This window comes from Oculina patagonica, chromosome 8 (genome assembly GCF_052425735.1).
Source record: "Oculina patagonica isolate OP01 chromosome 8, crgOcupat, whole genome shotgun sequence".
In the NCBI taxonomy this organism is placed as follows: domain Eukaryota; kingdom Metazoa; phylum Cnidaria; class Anthozoa; order Scleractinia; family Oculinidae; genus Oculina; species Oculina patagonica.
The window spans coordinates 12,760,660-12,781,217 of record NC_135765.1 but is presented as its reverse complement, the minus strand read 5'-3'; the positions used below and the strand labels follow the sequence as shown (position 1 = coordinate 12,781,217).

Here is a 20,558-nt window from a genome sequence, read left to right as displayed (position 1 = left end):
TCTCCTTCGTCTTCATCAGTACTGTGCTCAGAACATTTTAAACCGGAGTTCTTCACCCGTTTGTCTGGTGTTATACCAGGTGCAAAAGATTTAAGACGACTGAAAGCTGGGGCAGTGCCCACCATTGATAACACTGTGTTTAAAGAAACCGACCAGAGAGAACGAAAACGGGTAAGTGTACGACATTTCTGGTTTGTTTGCCTGTACGACATCGTTGCTACTTTGTTTTGTACATGCACGGTGAACAATAATTTCAAATTAAACGAGACTTACCTGTAAGTTGAAGTTTGATTATGATTCTATGAGTCATCAGCAGGGAGTGTAGGGAGTGGTACGAGAGAGCGTAGCGCAATGCATCAATCAGGCTTTAGAGTGCCCAATAGTTGCCTCGTTGCTACTTTGTTTTGTACATGCACGGTGAACAATAATTTCAAATTAAACGAGACTTACCTGTAAGTTGAATTTTGATTATGATTCTATGAGTCATCAGCCGGGAGTGTAGGGAGTGGTACGAGAGAGCGTAGCGCAATGCATCAATCAGGCTTTAGAGTGCCCAATAGTTGCCTCAATGATTCTGAGACCACACTGGGTGGGGTGATGAACTGAGATAGGGTGGGCGTACCACTCCCTACACTCCCGGCTGATAACTCATAGAATCATAATCAAACTTCAACTAACAGGTAAGTCTCGTTTAATTTGAAATTCTATTTCGTCATCAGCCTAGGTCGTTAGGGACTGGTACGAGATTTTAGAGCAATCATTGAGGCACTATTTTTCTAAGTAGTTAAACAAAAAAGCAGGTAAAATAGAAAAGGACAGCATGACACGATATACTAGTAAATATCCGGAATTTAATAATTGCTTAACCCAACGCATAACTTGCACCATAAACATGTTACTATGTAGTATCAAAAACTGCATGTCAATGAGATTAAAGGATTAGCTATCCTCGGTTGCCAAATGCAGAATCGTGTCACCAAAATTGAAAACTTTCTCAGCTGGCATATGATAAAAACGTTGAAATGTAATCTCATTACACCAGCCAGCAGACATCATAATATCTATAATATTGACATTCCTTTCTGCCAAAAAAGAGGTACTGTGTGTTGTAAACTTTGACACATCAATACCAGCAGACTTTAAGACATTCTTGCACCACCTGGATATGGTGTCCTTACTAGCTGGGCCATGAGGTTTTACATGGCTAAGAAGTAGTTTCTGACAATCCTTTCGGATAACTTTGGTTCGCTTAATGTACTCTTGTAAATGTTTAATAACACATTACTTTTCATCTTCTAGATAGGGCAGACACTCAACGTACAGGTTTTAGGTGGATACCCACACAACTTTGTTTAACTTTCTCAGTAATTAGAAAGGTACACTTGAGGTCAGAAAGCTCCATATTTTCGATTAAAAGGAATTTGATTGTTTGACACCTTTGTCCACTCAACTGGGCTAACAAAAAGGTCAACTTTAAAGTCAACTCCTCAAGGAAAGTTGTGATACAGATGCACCTTTTCAGAAATAATTCAACACAATACTCAAATCCCAAGTAGCTGTGTATTTGGGCAAGGAAAGACGGAGTTCATAAATCCCTTTCATAAAACGCTTCACTATGGGTAGCTGCCCAACTGGGATTGATGAGTTGATATCAAGCTGAAGAATAGAGGATAACATACTCCTTGCTGTGTTCACAGAGCTGTAAGACAGTCCATTCTCATGAAGCATGGTAAGAAAATCAAGAACTAACACTGCACTTCTTTTCTTTGCAAAATTCAATCCACTTCTTGAGATGGGACTGATATTGAGCGGTCGTTCCCTCTCGCCAGGAGGCAGGAATATGGGCTGCTGTGAACCAAGAAATGCCCTGTGAAATACAAAATTTCCAGATCTGCACTACAAGAGAATTACATTCTTCACTATGACATGTGTCTATGTTGTTAATTTGAGCAACAGCAGAGGTATTGTCAATCATTATATTAACATGTTTGCCAGAAGGGAGGAATGAAAACACTGAAGAGCAAAAAATGTTGCAAGCAGCTCCAGGTAATTTATGTGATGTTCACTTTCTGTGGGGAGCCACCTCTCACCTGTTGACTCGTCATCCATAACTGCACCCCACCCCTTAAGAGAGGCATCAGAATGCAAGGTTACATCTACTGGAGGACAACGTATGGTATTAAAACTGCTGTCAAGGTTGCATACCAGTGCAGTTCAGAAATTCCTATTTGGGGAATGTACATTGTGTCCTCAAAATTTCCTTTGGCTCTTTACAGAGCTGCAATCATAGCCATATCTAAATTTCTATAGTATAAGGCTCCATACTTGACACCTGGTAAAGTTGATGGAGCTTAGGTGACCAATAAATTTGGCAACATCACGAATTTTGACAGAATAGGGATTCTGAAGCAAGCTAGACAAAAGTGATTTTATCCTAATGATCTTTTCTTGAGTAAGGCTAACTGTCATTAAAAACAGAATCTATGAGAAAATCCAGAAAAACGATTCGCTGCTGTGGAACTGACAGATTTTTCAGGATGTACGCTGTACAACAAGTCCAAAAGGTTTTCAAACAATTGAATAGCATCAATTACATTGACTATGCATTTCTATTTGGTTTGGCCTTGCAGGTATAGATCATCAATATACCCAGATATGATATGACCAAGAAGCCATAAATGTGCTAGTGGAGGTTTCATCATCTTAGGAAAATTTTTGGGGCAGATTCACAAACCATTAGGGTAAACAGTGTACTTGTAAAGAGTGCCTTGGTAAAAGAATTTAGATATTTTTGGAATTCAGGATGGATCCTCCCACTATAATATGCATCTTTTAAGTCCAAGCTAGCCATCCAACAGTTTGGTGTGACAAGTTTCAAAACTGTATGAATAGAGTCCATTTTAAAATAAAAGTATTTAACTTCTTCAAATTATGAATGAGTCTCACATTACCATCTTTCTTTGGAACTGTAAAGATAGGAGATATAAATTCCCCAAGATCATGATCACATGGGACAATAACTCCCCTTTTATTCAGAGAGCAGATCTCTTCCTCAACAAGGGCAACATGGTCTTTACAGATGGAGTTAGGAGCAAATGATTGCCTAAATGGATGGGAGGAAAATTCAATTGTTTCTCCAGCAATTGTACAAAGAATATGGGGGTCCAAGGTCAATTCCATCCATTTCTCTAAAAATAAAGATACTTGGCCAGCTGTAAAGGATTGAGCTTTTAGCTTTAGGTAAGGTATCAGATAAAAGTTAACATAGTGGGAAAATTATTTACCTGAGGTTTTAAAAACCTCTAAGGCTCTGTGAACTTCCACACAAATGGGGCTGCACCTTGAGATGCTGATGATTTGGGAGGGTTGGAACTCCTCCCTCGATGCACTAAAAAAGGCTTCTGCTGATATCTGTTGTTGCCTTGTTTGTTTGAAATTCTTGTTACTGCGTTTGTAGTGTTTATTATCAGAACGGTTACTGGTCATGATCTTGTTAGTGGTTTTCAACTCCTGGAGTGTTTTAGCTAGATCATCTCCAAAAAGGAGCTTCCCTGGTTTTCTAATTCTAGCGCAGGCTAGACGGAAATCCTGATGCAAAAAGGATTTCAAGGCATCCCTTCTTTTGTAAGATAGCTATGTACAAACATGGCCCAGCAGGGCCACAGAGTCCAACAGAGGATTTATCAATGATTTATAGTTGGGGATGGTCTTCTTTTCTCTGTGCTCCAGAAGTTTATCGGTAGAGCAGCTAATAGCACTTGACACTTTCACAAGTGTGTCTTGTAATGCCAAAATTTTGATGTCTGAGCGTTTGGCATTTGTGGGTAGTTTGCTCTATATTTCCTCATTTATTTTTGGAATGAGCATCTTTTCACAATTACTTGGCTTCTTATATTTCTGGAGGATTCCCTTTTTCTTCTCCACGGAAAAATCAGCATTAAACTTTCCATTTATTACCTCTGCAAGACTATCTGCAATTGGCGGACCTGTGTCCTCAGAGCAACTCAGAGATGAGCTGATTTCAGATAACAAACTAGCGTTGTCAGACTCTTCATTCTCCGAGTCCTCCAAGTCAACATCCTCGTCATTGTCGCTATCAGCTTCAAATAAACTTAATTTATTTTTTCCAAGAGGGCACGGTAACGAATCCTGCAATCTGATTGGTTATTAGCGCGGGCAAGATTCTCCTATCTCTGCCCACGGGCCACGGTAACGCTTTCGTGAGTTTCATTTCGCGGCGAGACGAACGAACCTATGACAGTTTTGCTCTCCAAAATGATTTAAATCGATGTAGTTGCTTACCAACCGTTGTAAATTTGAAAGGGAAAATTAGCAGTGGAATTAAAGGCCTTGAAGTTCTCCAAAAGGCGAGTATTTATTCTCTTTAGTGACAAAATGAAGTTATAGTTTTATGGCCGTGGTTTGCCGATCGTTGTTTGTGCACTAGCACTGATTTTCAAGCCATTGCGGTTAACTGCAAGTCGCCGGTTTACAGACTCGATTTATCCTATCAAACACCTTGCTTCTCTGCTACTTTTCTCCAAAACCGAATACTGCTTATCGCCATTCAAGAAAATGAGATGCTTTATTAAAAAACAGTCAAATTAATTCTCGCAATATTGTGCCGTCACTGTGCAGGCGACCAAACTACACATTTCAGCTTCATTCAGTTTCACTTTCGCAAACTTTTTGTCAAAACAGAATACCGTGGGAATCAACACAGAGGTTTTTGACTCGTTAAATACAAATGTAAATAGCTAAGTGCTTTCCAGTCCGAAAAGTAAGTTTAATTAACTAAAGAACTCACAAGCCGAAATGGAGTTAAAAGTGTTTCGCAACTCGCTGATTGCTCTGTTCTACATTGTGCTTTTCTATTATTTCAGATGCTTTTTTTCTTTTTTTTTTCAGATGGAATTTTCCTTGAGTACTGTTCATTTTAGTGAATTTATTTTGTTTGGCAGTAAGCTCTTATAGCAAACAGATCATTATTTACTCTTGCCGTAGCTTATGGCGATCGACTCAACATTGGATGCGCGCGTATATAAATACAAACACATTTGGCAAGAAAGTCTTTGTAGGTTTTTTAGGTGTTTTTTAATCAAACACATTAAAGTAGGAAAAAAAATAAATAAGTTATTTACCGGCTTAGGGTCGGTCCGTATAGTGAAAAACTGTGACCTCGGCCTTGAAAATGCTGCCCGAGGCCGCGGCCGAGGGCAGCATTTTCAAGACCTCGGTCACAGTTTTTCACTATACGGACCTCCCAGCCGGTAAATAACATATATTTATCTGCATCATGTTGATGCGGCGTATTTGCTTTCTGTGAAGCTTCATGTTCGTCCTCGTCTGAGGGCAGTGTACTGGCTTTCTGTGAAGCCGTGTCAGTTTTCCTTCGTTTAGCTGATAATTTCTGTTTCACCGTCAGGAGATGACCGTTTTCGATTTACTAGCTCTAAGAGCAAACTGTTTCCTGAATAAATACTAAATTTCATACTATATAGCACAGAAATGAGATTACTAGACTCTTGCTCATTCGGCTTGTCCGTGGCACCGGTCGTGGCACCGTCTCTGTCATCAGTGGCGGCCATTTCCCTCTGAAAACAGAAAACGCGGGAAAACACAAAAGGCACAAAGGTGCTTCAATTTTGTACAAAAGTGGAAAAACTTTACCTTTGGAGATTCCTGGTAAACTCAGCGATAATCAAGAACGAAACAGAAGGTATAAGAAATCACAAAAACGCTAAAAAATCGATGAAAATCGGTAAAAGAACACACTTCTCGCCTTCTTGATGCGAAAGCACGACACAACTGATTGATGCATTACCAGTCCCTAACGACCTAGGCTGATGACGAAATAGAATTGTTTGTCACTCCGTTGTTTTACTGACATTTAACCGCCCGCTTTTTTCTGTTAGATTATACGAGAAGCATTATCTAGTCATACTGAAGTTCTCGGGAATGAACAACTGAACAAGTCCATCCAAGCCGAAGGCGAAGAGAAACGATCGGGTGAAGCTGAACCTATGGTCCTAAGTCTGGAAGCAGGCCTCGGTGGAAATTCAGGTAGCTTCTAATTTTCTATATCACTTTATGAGATCTTTTTGTAAATGGGGAAGGTGATAATTTTCTTTTTTTCACTTGTAACTGCAGATTCGATCGAACAACACCAGCCGCAACAGCCTTGTGGAAATTGTGACCGCCACGACTGTCGCCGTGAGCGCGATTTATTAAAGCTGAAGGTCAGGCGGCTTCAGAAAAGGCTTAGTAAGAAAAGAAAGAAAAGGGAAGAATTAAAGCGCAAAATCAAGGAGTTCAAACGAGTAAGTAATAAAGTTAACGATGTGGTTTGTTATTTTCGTTGTTCCCGGCAGATTTATCCGCTAATGTCGTGTTGTTGTCAGTATAATTGCTTATTATAACTTGAGCGAAAGCCGACTGCATGTAAGCTTGCATAGTTTAAAATTTTCCTTCGAAAATGCGACAGGAGAAAAATGCTGAATCAGAAACTTTGCATTCCTCAGAGTTAATTTTTTAGATAACTGTTGCGAAGTCGTATGGGTATATAGATATTTTAATTGCCTTTTTGTTGTAAAAGGTGCCCCGCGGATTGCTCATATCTCGACAGGTTCGCGGAGAAAACACGGACATATTTTCCTCGGTCTCTTTTACAGTCTAAGCTAAGAATTTACTATTATTTCTTACAATGCTGTTCCGTGGAATTGATCGGAAATACAACCAACATTTTCGTTTCTACGAGGAATTGAAACTAATTATTTTACTGGCGCATAGTCAAAAAGAGGTTGTGTTGACATATATCGTTACACAACTATGCGCCTATGTGGCAAATAAACCGTGTTTCAAATTAAACGTATAGAAATGAAAATAAAACAAGATGGTAAAACAAAGTTCATTTTATGAGCCGGTGCCATATATCAGAGGTTTATATGTTTTCTTTTGTAGAAACAAGTTCAAAGTGTGCCAGATGACAGTTGTAGTTCTAGTGAAGCGGAAGAGCTCGAAGAGGAGGACATGGAAATGGAAGAAGAGGACTATGAAATGACAGGTAATTTAGCATTGAAAATAAGAATAGTTGTGACTGAATGCATTGTTTAAACCGATGTTATATTTTATAATTTATAGTGTTATTATTCCATGCATGTGTTTAAAAAAACTATGTACTATTTTACGTTGCTTAGTGTATACTCTTCGTAAATTCTCAATAAAACATAAGCTTAGTTCAGTGAATCATCTTTCTTAACAATGCATATTCCAGCATTTCATGTGCAAACATTTTTGGGGACTTTGTATGAAGGAAAGAATGAAACAAGAATTTTTTCTTTGTTTTCCGACAGAAGATCAAGATCAAGAAGAGGCAAGTGATGATGAAGAGAATTTAGAAGATCCCGATTGGGCAGGCTTTGAAGATTGCTGCGATGATGAAAGCAATGATCAAGATACTACTCAGGATGTTAAGTAAGTAAGCCCTCTTTTTAGATAAAAAAAAAAAAACCAAATCTTTTCCGAGTTAAAAAATGACCTTAGCTTGTGCTTACATTTGGCACTGGTTATAGCAAATGCATGCAAAAACATGAAACTCTGAGTAGCATTAAAAAGACCAATCAGTCTAACTCTGAAATTCATTCATTTATATACACGTATTATATTTTTATTTATTGCTTTCTTTGATTTTGTCAAGGGACATAAGATGACTCCCTCCCCAGTGGATAGATGTAATGCACTATACACCTTTTTCCTAATTCATTTTGCAAAACAACAAAAATGTTGAAATTTCAGGCCTGGATTGATGTAGTGTTGGGATGTAGTGCCAGTAATTGATTGGTTATCAATTATTTCCTATATTTTTAATATACCTGAAGTCTGACAAAGGTACCACTTTCGGGCGGAGCCTCCCTGTATAGGCCATTATAGGGAGTACCCCCCTCCCCTGGGCTTATGTGCTAGCTAAGAACCGAAGAGAAAAGGTGTGCATTTTCTTCTTCGGTTTGTACCATCATAACTCATGTAGTCTAATGTGAAACAAATACAACATTGACATTCATCTGCAAATTAAATGAGTGCAAGGGCAGGTTTGATTAAATGCACTTTTGACAAAAATGCACTTTTGACAAAAAATGGTTTATTGTGGGGGATATATTTTGGTTGTAGCTAAAATTCTGTACAAATCGATCCAAACACGAAGCAAAATTCCGTTCACAAATGATCTTAAATAACCTGGAGTGTATTAGTCATGATGCTATGCTTGTTACTGTATTTATCCAATTGGTGTCTAATATTTAAAACTACTTTGTTCATAAATTGTATCTCCCCTAAACTTTGTATCAGGTTCATTTCATTCCTAAAAATAGTTCTGTTTTAAATTCAAGTTTGGCCACTGTAAAATTATCTCCATTCAGAAAGAGGTAAATATCAAGCAACCACGAAGACATTTCTATTGTGATTTGGGCCTCCATAAAGTATTGATTCAGTTGTAATACCCAACTATAAAGTGGTTTAAAAGGAGATTAGGAATTTAATCTGAATTGATCAAAACTTTCATGATTCTGGTGGCTCCTAAAGGAGCCGTTTTGTACTCTAGGGAGCAAACTCGAACACTTGAGGGAGGGGCTCCTAAAGGAACCATTCACCGACTCTCAGAAGGGACGTATCCTGTTGTTCTGCTAGTTGGCCACCTCCGTCTAATGTTCTCGTAGATACAGGCGGGAAAAGGTCTTGAATTATCCCAGCCAAGGTACCCAAAAATCCAACGAATTAACGAATTAACCATCGATAAGCAACTGCTCTGTAGAACCTGTGTGATAAAAGTGCAAATTAAAATATTGTACAGTGTGAATGTTTTTCTGTTATAAGTGAATCCACTAGCAGGATTCTCCAAGTGGGTGTTGACTCAGGGGTCTGCACGATGTTTTTTCCTTATTATATTTTCATATTTATCGGTTATTTTCAATACTTCCTACCAATAAAACCAAACAAAATACAATAACTGAGAACATCTTTGATTTGTTTTGAAGTTGGAAGGGATTCATTAAGGGAGAAGATTACATGCAATGCGTTAAATGTATAAAGCGGGGCTTCTAGCTAGCCTAATTCGTTTAGTCTATTTGATATCCAAGTAGAAAATTGACAAACAAACCCTTGAGGCTATAAATAAAAACGAATTATAGCATTATAGGATAAAGTTTGCCTAATTATTGAATAATTGAAACGAAAACAGAGCAATCTAATTGCGGTATATTTTATTTTGGTTTTGAAATTTATTGACTTCTCTGGTTTGAAAAAAAAAATAACCAAAATAGTCGTCAGAAATCGGCTTTTCGGTGCTCTTGTGATGACCCGTTTGAGAATGAACAAAGATTTAATAAATTAACTGCTCCTGCAGTTTTACAACTTGTACGTTTTGGGCACAGACAAAGATTGTTTTTGTTGACCAGTCACGTAATATCTTGAAGGAATAAGTCAATAAGAACTAATTTGCACCAAAAGTCCGCCCATAATAAACTTCTAATAAGTGACTAAAACTAGCAGATCTGTAGTTGAAAAATATTTTCCTGTACTCCAGAAAAGTAATAAGTATTTACCCCATTTTGCTTCGTCTTGCTTCGACGATAGAAACTAATGAAACCTACCGAATGTAAGCTTATGATAAAGTAATTTTCTGATTTCCTTTATTTTATCCTTGGCAGATGCATAAATAAACAATAAGGTAATTTTTGATCTTGGAGACGGAGATTCTTCCAGATCAGACATTGTTCCTTGATCGATCGACAAGGAACACACGTACTATTTTCTTTCAAAGAAACCCGCTTTTTCGCGCGAGTCCACCCGATGACGTCACAGCCTCGGACGCCATGTTTTCTTTTGTCGCCAAAAGGGAATGATTTTTCGAGCAAAATAAAAGCGCGAAGAAACGGTTTGTTGTTGTTTTTAATATAATTTTTTGACTCAACATCGACTCGTACGAACCGTACGATTCGTACGATTCGTAGCACTGTTCGGACTCACCAAGTCTCGCTAATCATATGCACTTCACCAACTGTACGACTCGTAAACTATTGTTTCACGACTCGTACGATTCGTAGCACTGTTCCCCCCACAGGACACACTATGTCCCACTAATCATATGCACTTCACCAACTGTACGACTCGTAAACTATTGTTTCACGACTCGTACGAACCGTACCAACCGTACGATTCGTAGCACTGTTCGGAACATTATGTCTCACTATTCATATGCACTTCAACAACTGTACGACTCGTAAACTATTGTTTCACGACTCGTACGAACCGTACCAACCGTACGATTCGTAGCACTGTTAGGACACACTATGTCCCACTAATCATATGCACTTCACCAACTGTACGACTCGTAAACTATTGTTTCACGACTCGTACGAACCGTACCAACCGTACGATTCGTAGCACTGTTAGGACACACTATGTCCCACTAATCATATGCACTTCACCAACTGTACGACTCGTAAACTATTGTTTCACGACTCGTACGAACCGTACCAACCGTACGATTCGTAGCACTGTGAGGACCCACTAAGTCTTACTAATCATATGCACTTCACCAACTGTACGACTCGTAAGCTATTGTTTCACGACTCGTACGAACCGTACCAACCGTACGATTCGTCTAATGGTTTTACGATCCGTATCAGGTCGTGTATATTGGACATGGATGGAGCAATAACAAGGAGGAATAGAGTGGTTAAGCACTTGTATTATCTTTAGTCTCCTAACAGTTTCAAGGCCAAGGCAGAATTATCACAAAAATCTCCCGTAATAAATAATTCGTGATTCATGATCGACTGGAATTTACAAATGCACGCGGCTTGCGACAATGGAGACAGATAATGAGGCAGCGATCATTTTCGAATCCGAAGGCCCTTCTTCGATAAAAGAGCGAGATAAAACTTCGTACCAGTTCTTTTCAAGCCGATGTTTCAAGAAATCAAATAAAACGATTGCTGTGAGATTTTTGCCCAAGGTAATTAGATAGTACAAGATTTACTTAAAGCCAAAATGTTATTTGTTCGGGCCTTGTGGACGTCTTCTCAATAATTTTTGAAGACTGCTTTGTTTTCGTTGTATTTTAGCACCTGAAAATTTCATCCGAAATTTTATCGAAAACGCTCTCGTAGAAATTCTTCAAATTTCGCAGGCCTTGAGAAACTATGTAAAGTCCAAGATCTAGAAGCCTTTTTTTTTTTTAAATAATCCCTCTATTACAAGAAAATCGGTCTCGTGTAAAATAGGTGATGGCGTCATGATGTTGCTACGGTTACTCCGATTTCGATGAAACTTATCTCATTTGAAACTTTCATCTTTCTTTAGTACAGCTGTATTGATCAATTTTCAATCGGATTGTTTACGGTGGCATACAAGTTGCTTAAAGTTAAAAGGTATCGTCACTAAAAAATCCGATCAAGCCACCTTAAAAGCCACGAGCGAACCTTTTTTTTTGTTGCGAAGAGTAGTTTTCCACTAATTTATAATTCATTAACTTAAAACAATGCATGTCGTATTACCGCCACTCGGCAAAATTTATGATTGAGTTTTTTCAACTTTCGGCAAACAAAAAAAAAACGAACAAACAAACAAAAAAACACACACACACACATACACACAAAAACTTGACAACAAAGGAAAAAAGTGACAAAATACGCTTTACTGAGACCAGGTACCCTATAGGATTATCTCCATCATATCTAAGGTGTCCATGAATTATCACTAGTAGCAATCTTTCTAATACATACAGCGATCTTCAAGTGATTGTTGTCTGCAATCACTTGAAGATTGTGTTTAGTTAAACGATAATCCTAACCCTAACCCCCAAAAGAATTATTCTTGTTTTAAGCAGTTAATTCACGACGAAAAATGCATCGTTTTGTAGCTTATGCATCTTTATTCGTGACTGGTACCAGTTAAATGCTTTTGTTTTCGACCATACCATCGATTTTATCATCTCATAAAATTCAGAACCCGCTTGGCGCACCGTTTAAGAAAAAGGGGTTCCGTGATATGGGTAAGGACCCCGGAACATAACCTAAGAGGAAACGAAAATAATTATAAGATCGAAACATTCTGCGCTAATTATGATTAGGAGATACAAGCCATCGTCACGGTTCTGGCTGTCTGTTTTAGTAAGTAAATGGCAACCGAACAAAAATCCAATTCGGCATCTAGGAAATATAGAAAAAAGTCAGATACAGTACATGTGTTAATATTAAAATAATTTGCTTACAGTTTGGTAGTTTTAGTTTTATTTTTTGTGAGCGAGAGGGGGCCCCTTTTACACTTGAACAATTCTTCAATGTTTCAAAAATAATACAAAGGGAAATAAATCACATAGATATGTATGTTACCATTTGTGGTTGCATTGTTGACACTTTAAAACGGCTAAAAAACCTCGGTAACCAAAGTTTGTGCACAACCTAATTTTACGCTTCTTAAAAAAACTGAACATTAAAAACAAAAAAAAAAAAAAAAAAAAACGTTTTAAAGAAAATGAAACGATGAGAAAAGAAACATTACATTTTAATTTAAGTGAAACTCAGTTTCACTTAGGAGAATCACGAAACATAATTCCTATCAGTGAAATAATAAAAACACGGAACCCTACGATCTAAAACAAAACCAAGAAACTATTTTTAGCAATAAAAAACAATAGGTTAAAATTGTGGTTCTTGTTGGATAATTCTGCCACAATATCTATTTCAACAGGTGGAGAAACCCCTGAGAATATAGAACATTCCTTTTTTTTATTGTTATTGAGTTGGATTAAGTTTCATTTTCTCCAGCAAAGTTTTGAAGTTTTTATTTTTAAATTAATTTCCTCCAAAGTGATCCAAAAAAATTTAAAAAAAATCCAAAAAAATCTAAGACGTAAAAACAAACGGAGAACGGATCGCATTATTCGTTTCAAACATTCAAATTTAATTTAAATATTGTAGATCATCCAACCGTGAACACGTAAACACGTGAACATGTCAAAAATTAACCATTTCCAGAATTTAGTCTATGATTCTTTATTGTGCAAACAGTTCTAATTTTTTCATCGAACTTTTGGAGTTTTCAAGTTTTTAAAAGAAAACGATATTTAAAAGCGACATTTAAAATAACTGAAAGACCAGCAAACCCAAATAAATGCAACAGGTCACTGATGGGTGTACGACTCTTAAACAATTGGTTCTTAAAGATGCCGACGAGCAAATCATGTCTCCATGAATTCTGCCACAAAACGCCAATTTCTTATTAAAAGAGGTGGCGCCTCGGTAACTGCTTCAAGTCATACTCGATTAGGAGAGGTGACGCTGTGACAATTGCCTCAGTTCATATGCCATTACACTTTTCTCCGTTACGATAGAAGACTTTATTACAACTGAAGTGCTAGGTGATACGCGATGGATCTCTGCCTACTTTTAACAACGTTCCTTTTCGTAGGAATGTTCGTTTTGGCATCCGGGCAAGGTAGGCTCAGTTCTTTTTCAGTCATTGGTTGTTTACCAGTTTGTCCTTTGTCTAGTGGATATTCGTTTTGTAGACTTGCAAAGGAGTTATTGATGAAGTTAACACTAATACTAATTCCTATGAAAAAAGGTCCAGTCTAAACATAATTACGTGTATGCTTTCAAAAGAAACTCAAATAGAACAATTACAATTCGTTTATTTTAGGTTAACTTTGTAAGTCAACCTGTAAGTTGGCTTATAAAATAAAACAAAATAAGTTTAGAGTGAAAGTATAAAACGTATGTTGTAATCAAACAGTAAACATGTTTTAGGCAATTCCATACATTTTCAAATATTTTTTATCTAATACTGCCAGCTCCTTGGTCAGCTCTAAGGCGTGCACTGTTGTATTTAAAATAAAATGTAGGGTTTATAAAGAAAGCCTTGCTTTTTTAAATTATGCAACTGCGAAATCCCTTAAAACCGAAATTAATCAAGCAACAAAATGATTTGATACAACTTTTGATCAAAAACTACAAAGCACTTTTCTGGTTATCACATTTAGAGCTGGCGGATGCACACAGGGCTTCGTCTTCTCACGATGATATGATGATTATATTTGCCTTGCAAGGCATATATTGTATAAGTTAAAACCCTGCACAACTCAAGCGGTCAAAATGTCAATTAAGTTTTATTTCAGTGCTATTAACACCATCTGTAAATTACAATTAAAATTGCTGCGGCGGTTACGAACAAATTTAGCCGCCATTAGTTATCAGACGTGGGTAACATGAGAAGCGGATTAACAATAAGAAAGCGTAATTTAGAAGCGTATTTTATTTACAATCAGCTGAACGATTTTGCGTACTCTTTCTATGTACTTTTTCATTTGCTTAAAATCCACGAGCGAATCTTTGTGTTGCGAAGCGTGGTTCCCCCCCTTATTCAAAATTTATTAACTTAAAACAATGCGTGCTATATCATCGCCACTCGGCAAAGTTTATGATTAAGTATTGTCACATTTCTGCCAGAAAAAAAAAACAAACAAAACACAACACAACACAACACACACACACACAAACACAAAAAAAACAAGACAACAAGGACAAAAAGTGACAAAATATGCCTTATCTAGATCAATTCCCCCAATAGATAATAACCATCATATCTAAGGTGTCAATGAATTATCTCTAGAGGCAATCTTTCTAATAAATAGAGCGATCTTTAAGATATTTTTGTTTGCCATCAAAATTGTGTTAGTTCAGTGATAACCCTAACCCGAATCCCCAAAAGAATTATTCTTGTTTTAAGCAGTTTATTCAAGACGAAAAATGTATCTTAACGTAGCTCATGCATTTTATTCGTGTTTGGTACCAGTTACACGCTTTTGTTTTCGACCACACCCTCAATTTTATCATCTCATTAAATTCAGAGCCCGCTTGACGCACCGTTTAAGAAAGAGGATTCCGTGATAACAGTAGGGGTTTTCCTACTAGGATAGAATACCTTTTCTATTTTATTAATCAAAAATAACACTCAGAGGAAACGAAAATAATTATAAGATCAACCATATGAAAAAAACGAAAAAAAAAAAAAAAAAAAAACCAAACGACTAAGAAATATAAAAAAAAGTCAATACAGTACATTGTTGATATTAAAACAATTTGCTTACAGTTTGGTGGTTTTATTTTTGTGAGCGGGAGGGAGCACTTTCCACTTGAACAATTTTTCAATGTTTCAAAAATAATACAAAGGGAAATAAATCACAAAAATATGTAAGTTACCATTTGTGGTTGTATTGTTGACACTTTAAAACGGCTAAAAAATCTCGGTAACCAAAGTTTGTGCACAAACTAATTTCAAGCTTCTTAAAAAAACTGAACATAAAAAAAAAAAAAAAAAAAAAAAAAACGTTTTAAAGAAAATGAAATGATGAGAAAAAGAAACATTAACTTTTAATTTAAGTGAAACTCAGTTTCACTTAGGGGAATCATGAAACATAATTCCTATCAGTGAAATAATAAAAATACGGAACCCTACGATCTAAAACAAAACCAAGAAACTATTTTTAGCAATAAAAAACAATAGGTTAAAATTGTGGTTCTTGTTGGATAATTCTGCCACAATATCTATTTCAACAGGTGGAGAAACCCCTGAGAATATAGAACATTCCTTTTTTTGATTGTTTTTGAGTTGGATTAAGTTTCATTTTCTCCAGCAAAGTTTAGAAGTTTTTATTTTTAAATTATTTTTTTCCAAAGTGATCCAAAAAAATCTAAAAAAAATCCAAAAAAATCTAAAAAGTAGAAACAAACGGCGAACGGATCGCATTATTCGTTTCAAACATTCAAATTTAATTTAAATATTGTAGATCATCCAACCGTGAACACGTAAACACGTGAACCTGTCAAAAATTAACCATTTCCAGAATTTAGTCTATGATTTTTTATTGTGCAAACAGTTCTAATTTTTTCATCGAACTTTTGGAGTTTTCAAGTTTTTAAAAGAAAACGATATTTAAAAGCGACATTTAAAATAACTGAAAGACCAGCAAACCCAAATAAATGCAACAGGTCACTGATGGGTGTACGACTCTTAAACAATTGGTTCTTAAAGATGCCGACGAGCAAATCATGTCTCCATGAATTCTGCCACAAAACGCCAATTTCTTATTAAAAGAGGTGGCGCCGCGGTAACTGCTTCAAGTCATATTTGATTAGAAGAGGTGACGCTGTGACAATTGCCTCAGTTCATATGCCATAACACTTTTCTCCGTTACGATAGAAGACTTTATTACAACTGAAGTGCTAGGTGATGCGCGATGGATCTCTGCCTACTTTTAACAACGTTCCTTTTCGTAGGAATGTTCGTTTTGGCATCCGGGCAAGGTAGGCTCAGTTCTTTTTCAGTCATTGGTTGTTTACCAGTTTGTCCTTTGTCTAGTGGATATTCGTTTTGTAGACTTGCAAAGGAGTTATTGAGGAAGATAACACTAATACTAATTCCTATGAAAAAAGGTCCAGTCTAAACATAATTACGTGTATGCTTTCAAAAGAAACTCAAATAGAACAATTACAATTCTTTTATTTTAGGTTAACTTTGTAAGTCAACCTGAAAGTTGGCTTATAAAATAAAATAAAATAAGTTTAGAGTGAAAGTATAAAACGTATGTTGTAATCAAACAGTAAACATGTTGTAGGCAATTCCATACATTTTCAAATATTTTTTATCTAATACTGCCAGCTCCTTGGTCAGCTCTAAGGCGTGCACTGTTGTATTTAAAATAAAATGTAGGGTTTATAAAGAAAGCCTTGCTTTTTTACATTATTCAACTGCGAAATCCCTTAAAACCGAATTAAATCAAGCAACAAAATGATTTGATACAACTTTTGATCGAAAACTACAAAGCACTTTTCTGGTTATCACATTTAGAGCTGGCGGATGCACACAGGGCTTCGTCTTCTTACGATGACATGATGATTATATTTGGCTTGCAAGGCATATACATTGTATAAGATAAAACCCTGCACAACTCACGCGGTCAAAAATATCAATTAAGTTCTATTTCAGTGCTATTAACACCATCTGTAAATTACAATTAAAATTGCTGCGGCGGTTACGAACAAATTTAGCCGCCATTAGTTATCAGACGTGGGTAACATGAGAAGCGGATTAACAATAAGAAAGCGTAATTTGGAAGCGTATTTTATTTACAATCAGCTGAACGATTCTGCGTACTTTTTCTACGTACTTATTCATTTGCTTAAAATCCACGAGCGAATCTTTGTGTTGCGAAGCGTGGTTCACCCCTAATTTAAAATTTATTAACTTAAAACAATGCGTGCCGTATCATCGCCACTCGTCAAAGTTTATGATTAAGTATTGCCACATTTCTGCCAGAAAAAACAAACAAAACAAACACAACACAACACAACACACAGACACATAAAAAAAAAACAAGACAACAAGGACAAAAAGTGACAAAATATGCCTTATCTAGATCAAGTCCCCCAATAGATAATAACCATCATATCTAAGGTGTCAATGAATTATCTCTAGAGGCAATCTTTCTAATAAATAGAGCGATCTTTAAGATATTTTTGTTTGCCATAAAATTGTGTTAGTTCAGTGATAACCCTTACCCGAATCCCCAAAAGAATTATTCTTGTTTTAAGCAGTTTATTCAAGACGAAAAATGTATCTTAACGTAGCTCATGCATTTTATTCGTGTTTGGTACCAGTTACACGCTTTTGTTTTCGACCACACCCTCAATTTTATCATCTCATTAAATTCAGAGCCCGCTTGACGCACCGTTTAAGAAAGAGGGTTCCGTGATAACAGTAGGGGTTTTCCTACCAGGAAAGAATACCTTTTCTATTTTATTAATCACAAATAACACTCAGAGGAAACGAAAATAATTATAAGATCAAAAAAGTCTGTGCTTATTGTGTTTAGGAGATGCAAACCACCTTCACGGATCTGGCTGTATCCTTTTTTAAGTTGTTGATTTATTACTCAATTTTAGGACGTAAATGGCAACCAAATAAAAATGCAATTCAGCAAAAAGGAAAAATAGGAAACGTCAGATACAGTACATGTGTCGAAGTTAAATAATTATTAACCCTATTCAGACCGGGAGGGGGAGGGGGGCTTTTGAGGCCCGCCCCGCTGACTTTGAAGTTTTATAACATTTTCAAGATTTAACCAAACCCTGCCAAACTTTCTGATTTTTCCTAAAATTTATCTGGCAACAATTTGGTAGGGTTGGATGATGTGTCAGGAACTTGACATTACCATGGCAACGGCATTTTGACAGGCATGTTTTCCCAAATTTGTAATTTTGCGTGTTTCTGTTAATAAAAATCAACTTAAATTGAACTATTTTTACTTTTTTACAGGTTAAAAGCACATTTTTATTTATTTTGAGTACTTTGCAGTGATTTTGGGTGGTTTACTGGCATTTTGAAAAAAAATTGAAATCCAAGATGGCGGATCCAAGATGGTGGCTGTTTTGACATCATGATGTAATTGTCACGTGATGTGACGTCACCATCCCACGTGACGTATACCAAAAGAAAGAGTTTTGGACATACAATACATCCCATAAGTTTCATGGTGATTGCTTAAAGATTCTGGAAGTTAGATAGGGGGGGGGGTTTCAGGCCTACCCCCTGGTCTGAGAAGGTCCAAAAAACCCCGGTCAGAATGGGTTAATCTGTTCACATTTTGGTAGTTTTTTTTTTGGGGGGGGGGGGGGGGGGGTGGAGGGGGGACTTTCCATTTGAATTATTCTTCATATAAAGAAAAATTAATTACAGAGATATGTATGTTACCACTCGAAGTTTCATTGTGGAAACTTTAAAACGGCTAATAAACCTCTATCTGTAACCAAAGTTTGTGCACAAGCTAATTTTAAGCTTCCTAAAAAAACTGAACATAAAAACAAAAAGAAAATGAAATGATGAGAAAAAGAAACATTACATTTTAATTTAAGAGAAACTCAGTTTTACTTAAGGGAACTATAAAATATAACTCCTATCAGTAAAACGATAGGAATGCGGAACCCTACGATCTAAAACAAAAGAAAGAAAACTATCAGCAATAAACGAAAAACAAAAAAAAAACGATCGGTTAAAAATGTAGTTCTAGTTGGATAATTCTGCCACAATATCTATTTCAGCAGGTGGGGAAACCCCTGCTGACTTTGTCGAATACGTTCATGATTCCCTGAGAATAATGCTGTAAAAGATTTCTCTTTTGATTTTTATTGAGTTGGATTCAGTTTCATTTTCTCCAGCAAAGTTTTGAAGTTTTTTTAAAACTACTTTTCTTAAAAGTGATCAAAACTAGTCTAAAACAAATTAAATCAGCCAATAGACCGCCAAACCAAGGAGTTACTGGTTCCTGTAGGACGATTTAACAATTAATTGTGCTAGATGACAAGCGTATCCTTTCTCCAAATTAACATTCCTCTGCAATAGCCTAAATCTGCCACCATAACACAAGCCACAATAAAGCACCGTTCCTTCATTTAAACTTCATTTAAAGAGGAGCTGGCGTTGTGATAATTGCTTTGAACCATCCGATACATTTTTTTCGTTACAAGAAATATTTGCAGCCGTAGTGTTCAGTGGCAGGCGATGAATCCTTGCCTTATTGTTTTAACGTTACTTGTCGTGCTAATCGTCGATTTGGGATCCGGACAAGGTAAGTTTGGTTTTGTTCATTGGAAATTTTTGTCAAATGTTTCTCCGTTGACTGAATACTGGTAATTAGAAATTTTCTTTTTTATATACTTGGTATATAAACAATATTTTATGTTAAAATGTGTTAGTGTGATTTGCAAAAAAAAATCTAATAACAAGTGCTATTCAGTCGAAGCTAGATAGAAAAAAAAACAGTGGAAAAGGTGGCTGAAAAGTATCTCATTATTGTGTAGTAACTATTTCATGATAACTCTCTCTAGAAAATGCCGGATTCTGTCTTAACCATGTAAGCTTACAAAAGAAGCAGAAATAGGATAAGTGGAATTTCTGCTGTACGCCAACCTGTTGGACCATTTTTGTAAAGCGAATGTTATTAACTGACCATTGGCCATATCCACACATTTATATGTATCTTTTACTAGCAATTTTAAGGTTTCTGAACCAAATCTTGCGAAGCCTTATACATACATACATACAAATTTTATTAACTCATCCCTAATGAGGCTATTCAGAGTTAAATAAATACATATACTTAAACCCATAAATACATGCTATAAATATACTATGAATATAGCCTTGTTTAAGACAAGGTTATATTAAACAACACAACAGTTGTAGCCCCCCAATCGAAAATTTGGGTGCTGACCCCCCTCATGTTTTGGTGCTGAAAATATCGCGCGACCGCAGCGTAAAATTGGATATTCCACCACGTGAGTGAGTTCAAACGTCTTCGAAACTTCACTTGGAAGTCTTCGGGAAACTTCGTTTTACTTCAGAAAAGTTCAAAAGACGATCGGAAACGTTCGTATGGCCTTCGAAAAACAATCGGAGAATCTTCGGAAATCTTCGGTCTAGAAAGTGCTCACAAAACAAAAAGT

General features: G+C 36.5%; 1 protein-coding gene and 1 long non-coding RNA gene across 2 annotated transcripts in view; both read left to right on the top strand.

Moving 5' to 3' along the window:
* The window catches only part of LOC144664346 (uncharacterized), a 106,958-nt gene that overhangs the window by 41,787 nt on the left and 44,613 nt on the right, over nt 1–20,558 (top strand). The window lies entirely within an intron of this gene.
* LOC144663829 (uncharacterized) lies at nt 13,435–18,042 on the top strand. Its single transcript, XR_013572677.1, has 3 exons — nt 13,435–13,494; nt 16,335–16,361; nt 17,930–18,042. It is a non-coding gene; the product is annotated as an uncharacterized LOC144663829 (long non-coding RNA).